This window comes from Chenopodium album, chromosome 18 (assembly GCF_948465745.1).
Source record: "Chenopodium album chromosome 18, dcCheAlbu1.1, whole genome shotgun sequence".
NCBI lineage: Eukaryota > Viridiplantae > Streptophyta > Magnoliopsida > Caryophyllales > Amaranthaceae > Chenopodium > Chenopodium album.
Genome location: NC_137851.1, coordinates 27,616,021 through 27,623,438, shown reverse-complemented (window position 1 = coordinate 27,623,438; position 7,418 = coordinate 27,616,021). Strand labels below are relative to the sequence as shown.

The window sequence follows — 7,418 nt, the reverse complement described above, 5'->3', positions numbered from 1 at the left end:
CCAATATCTCATTTTCGACTCCGAGGTAGCTTGACTTAGACTTTAGTTTTCATCATTGCATTCCCTTGGGACCGACCCTTAACTTACCCTATATTCATATAAGGTTGGTTAGGTGTTTACAAATTTAGTTTGGCTTGGGGAAAGGGTAGAAAACGACATGCATTTTCCTCTTGTCAAAATGGCGCCGTTGCCGGGGACTGCTATTGGTGCTTAGCTTTTGTTGTTCAGTCTACTTCATTTTATAAAAAAATACAAAAAGATTTTGTTTCTTTAGGCTACCCTTGTAGCCGTGCTACTGATATTTTTGTTTGAGTTTTGCATGCATAGAACCCGTGATCGTTCCCTTGTTCCCCTTGATCCAGAAATTGAGAGGACTCTTTCAAGAAGAAGAGTGGATAATAGATCCTTGGGTTATAGCTCTTCAAGTGAAGAAGAAATTCAAGAAGAGCAAGGAATGGGTGAAAATCCTAGAATAGCCTTGAAGGAGCTTGGAGTGCCCGGGGCATATAGGTTTGAGAGCGGAATAGCTCCACCTACTACTCCGGCAAATGACTTCGAAATCCGGCCGGCAATGATCACCTTGATTGAGAGAAGGCAATATAATGGGGCTAAGAATGAGAGCCCATTGAACCATCTAAAGGAGTTTGAAAAATATTGCAACACCATCAAAGTCAATGGGGTTTCTCAAGAATTTATCCGCCTCAAGTTGTTCCCTTTCTCTCTAATAGGAAGATCTTTGGAGTGGCTAGACAAAGAGGTGAAGCCCAACTCCTTGAGAACTTGGGACGATGTCACAAAGGCTTTCTTGTCCCGCTTCTACCCCCAAAAGAAGACGGCGGAGGCAAGAGCCTTGATTCAAGGGTTCAAGCAAAGGCCGAGTGAAAGCCTTTACGAAGCATGGGAGAGATTCAAAGAGTATCAAAGGGAGTGCCCTCACCACGGAATCCCCACATACCAAGTGATCCAAATCTTCTATGGCGGTTTAAGTCCCCAAAACAAGTGATGCCTTGATGGAGGGGCCGGGGGCCCTATCATGAACAAAACCGAAGAAGAAGTGGTGGACATCATTGAGGACGTGGTGACATATTATAGGGATTGGCAAGATGGGGAGAGGGACTCTTCAAGCAAGCAATCTTCATTGTACTCGGTGGACCATCTAAATGCAATCAACAACCTTTCCTCCCAAATGACAAACTTAGGAAAGGAGGTCACCGCAATCAAAGCTAAGTTGGAGAGCACTCCTTCCCCTTCTCAAGCTTCGAATCTTCCCTCCCAATTTAAGGGGAGAGGTACTCCTTCTAACTCTCAACCCCCTCCCTCTTCACATAATATGCCTTTGGGATGCTTGTTTTGTGATGCATGTGGATCATATGATCATGACTCTAGTTCTTGTCCTAATGAATGTGTTGATGAGTTTGATAACCATGAGAGTGAACATGTGAATTATGTGTCGAATAATAATGGTCAACGGTTTGATAATCAAAGGGGTCAATGGAATAGGAACTTCCAAGGCCAAGGCAATTTTGACAACTATAACCAAGGTGGTGGTTATAGAAACCAAGGGAACCAAGGTTCTCGTGGTAGCTATAATAATCAAGGTTATAGTGGCCAAAATCAAGGCCAATATTATGGAAATCAAGGCCAAAATTATGGTAACCAAAACCAAGGTTATGGAAATCATAACCAAGGTAGTGGTAACCATAATCAAGGTGGTGGAAACCATAATCAAAGCTATGGCCAAAGTCAAAATAGGAGTAATTGGAACAATCAAGGACGGGGTAATTTTCAAAATAATTCTCAAAGAGGTCCCCCACCCGGGTTTGTTCCAAAAACTCAAGGTGAAAGTTCCTATTCTCAACCTTCTTCACCTAGGACTAATTTGGAGGAGATAATTGAGAATCAAACCAAGTTGTTGAACACATACATGGCCGTGAGCGATAAAAAATTCAATGAAATGATGACCCACAATAAAATGCTTGAAAACCAAATCTCTCAACTTGCTAATGCCTTGAAAGATCATGCAAGCCCTTCTTCTTTACCTTTCCAAGGTCTTGACCCCAAGAAACCCGTGAATGCTATTGTTACTAGGAGTGGAAAGGTACTTGAGGAGGTATTGCCTAGGAAGGATGTAGATAAGGAGATTCCTAGGGAGGTTTTGGTTGAGGATGAGGAAAAAAGGGCATCATTGGATGAGGTCGTTGTTGAGACACCTAGAGAGGTGAAAGTAGAGAAAGAGATTGTGAGACCCAAACTCCCCTACCCACAAAAATTCATGAGACACAAATTGGATGAACAATTTGGGAGATTCATTGAGATGCTAAAACAACTCCACCTTTCTCTACCTTTTACCGATGTGATCAACCAAATGCCAAACTATGCCAAATTCCTCAAGGATATTTTGAGTGGGAGAAGAACTTGTGAGGTTGTGGAAACCATCAATTTGACCGAAAATTGTAGTGCTATCATCATGAACAAAATGCCACCCAAGTTGAAGGACCCGGGAACTTCTCTATCCCTTGTGCAATTAACAAGATGCAAATTGATAATGCCTTATGTGACTTGGGAGCTAGTGTCAGCCTAATGCCATATTCGGTTTATCAAAGACTTGAGCTAGGGGAACTTTTACCTTCTAACATTACCTTGCAATTAGCGGATAGGTCTATCAAATTTCCAAAAGGTAAGGTAGAAGATGTCCCTTTGAGGGTGGGGAAGTTTGTGTTTCCCGTGGATTTTGTTGTTCTTGAAATGGATGAGGATGCCACCATTTCGATCATTTTGGGTAGACCCTTTCTTGCTACCTCGGGAGCCATGATTGATGTGAGAAATGCTAAGATCTCCCTTAAGGTGGGAGAAGAGGTTATAGTATTTGATTTGAATGAAAGCATGAAATATCCATGTTCTTCTTTGGAAAATTGTATGATGATTGATTCACTTGATATTGTTGTGTCTTCCATGCATGAGCACTTGCTCACTTCTAACGATGCTCTTGAGAATATTTTGTTGAACAAAGACAAGGTAGGTGCTTCATGCAAGGAGATGACTTTCTATGAGGAGTTACTTGATGGAAGTGTGGAGGACGTGGATGAGCAAACATGTTTTGGAATCTCAAGCCATGAAGCTTTGCAAGTGGCCACATCACAAGAAGGTAATGGTGTGCCTATGGTGGAGCTCAAACCTCTACCATCACACCTTAGGTATGAATTCTTGGGCCCTCATTCTTCTTACCCCGTGATAGTTAGTGCATCCTTGAGCGAGAGCCAAGCTCAAGCGTTATGTGGTGTTTTGAGAAAACACCAAGGTGCTTTGGGGTACACAATTGATGACCTTAAAGGTATAAGCCCCGCTTTGTGCCAACACCACATAACGCTTGAGGAAGGTGCCCTTCCTTCTATTGAACGACAAAGGAAACTACATCCCCAAATGGGAGAAGTAGTCAAGAAAGAGATCACCAAGCTTTTGGATGCGGGAATCATATTCCCCATCTCAAGCTCAAGGTGGGTCTCCCCCGTGCATGTCGTTCCTAAAAAGGGGGGTATGACCGTAGTTGAGAATGAGAAAGGTGAGCTCATTCCAACTAGAACGGTCACCGGTTGGAGGATGTGTATAGACTATAGACGTCTAAACACATCAACCAAAAAGGATCACTTCCCTCTCCCTTTTATTGACCAAATGCTTGAAAGGTTGACTAGGCACAAATTCTATTGCTTCCTTGATGGATATTCGGGATTCTTTCAAATTCCTATTCATCCCGAGGATCAAGAAAAGACAACCTTCACATGCCCTTATGGTACTTTTGCATATAGAAGAATGCCCTTTGGATTGTGTAATGCTCCGGCGACCTTTCAAAGGTGTATGATGAGCATTTTTGGGGACATGCTTGAAGAGGAAATGGAAGTCTTCATGGATGATTTTTCTGTGGGAGGTGTTACATTTGAGGATTGCCTCAAAAATTTTGAAAGATGCCTAGAGAGATGTGAAAAGGTCAACTTGGTGCTTAATTGGGAGAAGTGCCACTTCATGGTGGAGGAAGGTATAGTGCTTGGGCACAAGATTTCAAATAGGGGCATTGAGGTTGAAAAACTTCCACCTCCGATAAATGTCAAAGGAGTGAGATCGTTCCTTGGTCATGCGGGTTTTTATAAGAGATTCATTAAGGACTTTTCACTCATTGCTAAGCCCCTAAATGACCTTCTTCAAAAAGATGTTGAGTTCAATTTTGATGACAAATGCTTGAAGGCATTTGATACATTGAAGAAGGCCCTAATCTCTACTCCTATTGTTTAAGGCCCAAGGTGGGATCTTCCTTTTGAGTTGATGTGTGATGCGAGTGATTGGGCAATTGGAGGTGTTTTGGGACAACGGGTAGACAAGAAACTTCATGTGATTTACTATATGTCCAACACTCTCAATGGGGCTCAAAAGAACTACACAACAACGGAAAAGGAATTTTTGGCAATTGTGCACTCTTTTGAGAAATTCCGATGTTACTTGTTGGGTTCCAAGACCATAGTCTTCACAGATCATGCGGCCCTCAAGTATCTCTTTGCTAAAAAAGAGTCCAAGCCAAGGTTGATTCGATGGGTACTTGAATTGCAAGCTTTTGAGATTGAGATTAGGGACAAGAAGGGTGCGGAGAATGTTGTGGCGGACCATCTTTCTCGCCTTGAAGGGGATCAAATTCATGATGATGGTCTACCAATAGAAGATAGAATGCTTGATGATTTCTTGTATGCCATAGAGGTGAAGGAACTCCCATGGTATGCCGATTTGGTTAATTTTCTAGCATGTGGGGAGTTTCCACCCTCTTTCTCCAAGAACCAAAAGAAGAAGATCAAAAGAGAGGCAAGGCACTATTTGTGGGATGACCCTATCTTATACAAACGTGGGGTTGATGGCTTACTTAGGCGTTGTGTTCCAAACGAAGAGGTGCCTAGTGTTTTAAAAATGTGCCACTCGGATCCTAGTGGTGGACACATGGGTGTTTCCAAGACCGCTACTAAAGTTCTTCAAAGTGGTTTTTGGTGGCCACATCTCTTCAAGGACTCATGGGGCTTTGTTAAGTCATGTGACCAATGTCAACGAGTTGGGAACATTTCCAAGCGAAATGAGATGCCTCAACAACCTATCCTTGAATTGGAGGTGTTCGATGTGTGGGGAATTGACTTCATGGGACCATTCCCCTCTTCATACGGGAATCAATATATTCTTGTGGCGATGGACTATGTTTCTAAGTGGGTTGAGGCCATTGCCTCTCCAACAAATGATCACAAGGTTGTATTGAAGTTGTTCAAGAAGATCATCTTTCCAAGGTTTGGTGTCCCAAAAGCGGTGATAAGTGATAATGGATCCCACTTTGTCCATAATGCCTTTCAAAAGATGTTGAGGAAACATGGTGTGCATCAACGATTTGGGCTTCCCTATCATCCTCAAACGAGTGGCCAAGTTGAGGTTTCAAATCGTCAACTCAAGCTTATTCTTGAAAAGACGGTTGCTTGCAATAGAAATGATTGGGCGGACAAATTGGATGATGCTCTATGGGCTTATAGGACGGCTTTTAAGACACCCATTGGTACCACTCCATATCGCCTTGTCTATGGGAAATCATGCCATCTCCCGGTTGAGCTTGAACATCGTGCCATGTGGGCCATCAAGAAGATAAATTTTGACTTAGCAAGTGCGGGAGAGAAGAGGTGGTTGGACCTTCATGAATTAGAGGAACTTCGACTTGATGCTTACGATTGTGCTAGCACCTACAAAGCTCGATCCAAAGAAGTTCATGACAAGTTGATTGAGAAAAAGGAGTTTTGGGTAGGTGACAAAGTCCTCCTCTATGATTCTAGAATGAAGTTGTTCCCCGGAAAACTCATGTCAAGATGGAGTGGTCCGTTCTTGGTGAAGGATGTTTTTGGTAATGGTGCCGTGGAAATTTCTCCTTTGGATTCCTCATCATCATTTAAGGATAATGGTCATCGGCTCAAGAAGTACTTTGACAAAGTGTTTGTTGGTCTTGTCCACAAAATGATTCTTTTCCAACCACCTTGAGTGGGGTGATGCACGTCGAGCTAACGACGTTAACCAAAAGCGCTTACGGGAGGCAACCCGGATTCTCATCTCTTTTTCTTTTCTTTTCCTTCCTTTTCATTTTCCTTGTTTAGTTTTGATTTTATTTAGTGTTGGTTTTGTGTTTGTTTTGTAGGTTGCCTATTGTCATCACTTGTTGGAAAGAAGGGGTTTTATGAAGAGTTCAGAGTGCAGGGGAGAGGGCTCCCCGAGAGCTTGGAGAGACCTCGGGGGCCTCTCCAGCTTTCAAAGAGAATTCCAATCAGGAACTCCCCGCGGTTGCCCCGCGGTCTCTCCGCGGGCGCGGGGGAGTTTGGAGAGGTCTCGGAAAATTGGAGAGGGCGCGGCCCTTATTTCAGCTAAATTCAAGATTTTGGATCAGGAACTTCCCACAGTTGCCCCGCGGTCTCTCCGCGGGCGCGGGAAGTTTTGGAGAGGGCGCGGCAATTTTGGAGAGGGCGCGGCACCCATCAGGTATGAAAATCACAAATTTTGGGCAGGAACTCCCCGCGGTCTCTCCGCGGGCGCGGGAGAGTTCCCGAGACCGCGGCATTATCGGGAGCGGACGCGGGGTCCTGGGTCTTCTTTAACCCGGTACCCCCTTCTTCTCTCTCTCCTCTCTTATTTTCTCATATTTTCTCTAATTTTCCCCTTTCTCTCTCTAAAACTCTCAAACCCTAACCCCAAATCATCAAATCCTTACTCCTTTCTTCAAATTTCCATCAAATTTTCACAAAATCTACCTTATTTCTCCATAACATCATTTCTACTCAAGTTTCTCGTGGTTTTTCGGCAAATTTCGGTAGAGTGTGGTGTTCTATGCTTGATTTGTGTCTCCAATCTTGGTATACTTCTAACCTTTGTATTATTCTTGTCAATTTCACTTGATTTCTTTACATTGGTTGGCATTATCTTGATTTTGAGCATGATTTTGTGTTTCATGGCTATTTTTGTGAAATTTGGTATTTTTGAGTGATGATTGTTTTTCTTGATAAATCTTGCATATATTTGATGGATGTTTGTTGATATTGGTATTTGTTGTGGAATTTTGGTTGTTGTGTTGATTGAAACAGGTACTTTGTAGTTTTTGGGGGTTTGGTTGGATTTGAAAGGAGGATTGTGAGTGTTTGAGGTGTTTATTTCTTGATTGAGGGAGTTGGATTATTCCTGGTGATTTTGTTTTGTGAATTTGTGTGGTAAAAAAAAAACGAAAATGAATTTGTTGAGACGATCCAAGAGTAGTAAGAACCGCTCGACCCAATCTCCCGGCCAATCTTCTCAAGGCCAATCCTCAAACCCTAAACCCCAAACACACTCTTCCACCCAAGATGACGCCCCTCCTCCTCTACCACCTCTAA

At 43.0% G+C, this 7,418-nt stretch overlaps 1 pseudogene; it reads right to left on the bottom strand.

The window, feature by feature from the left end:
- Positions 1–846: 846 nt before the first annotated feature.
- Positions 847–945, bottom strand: LOC145593296 (small nucleolar RNA R71; annotated as a pseudogene).
- Positions 946–7,418: the final 6,473 nt, after the last annotated feature.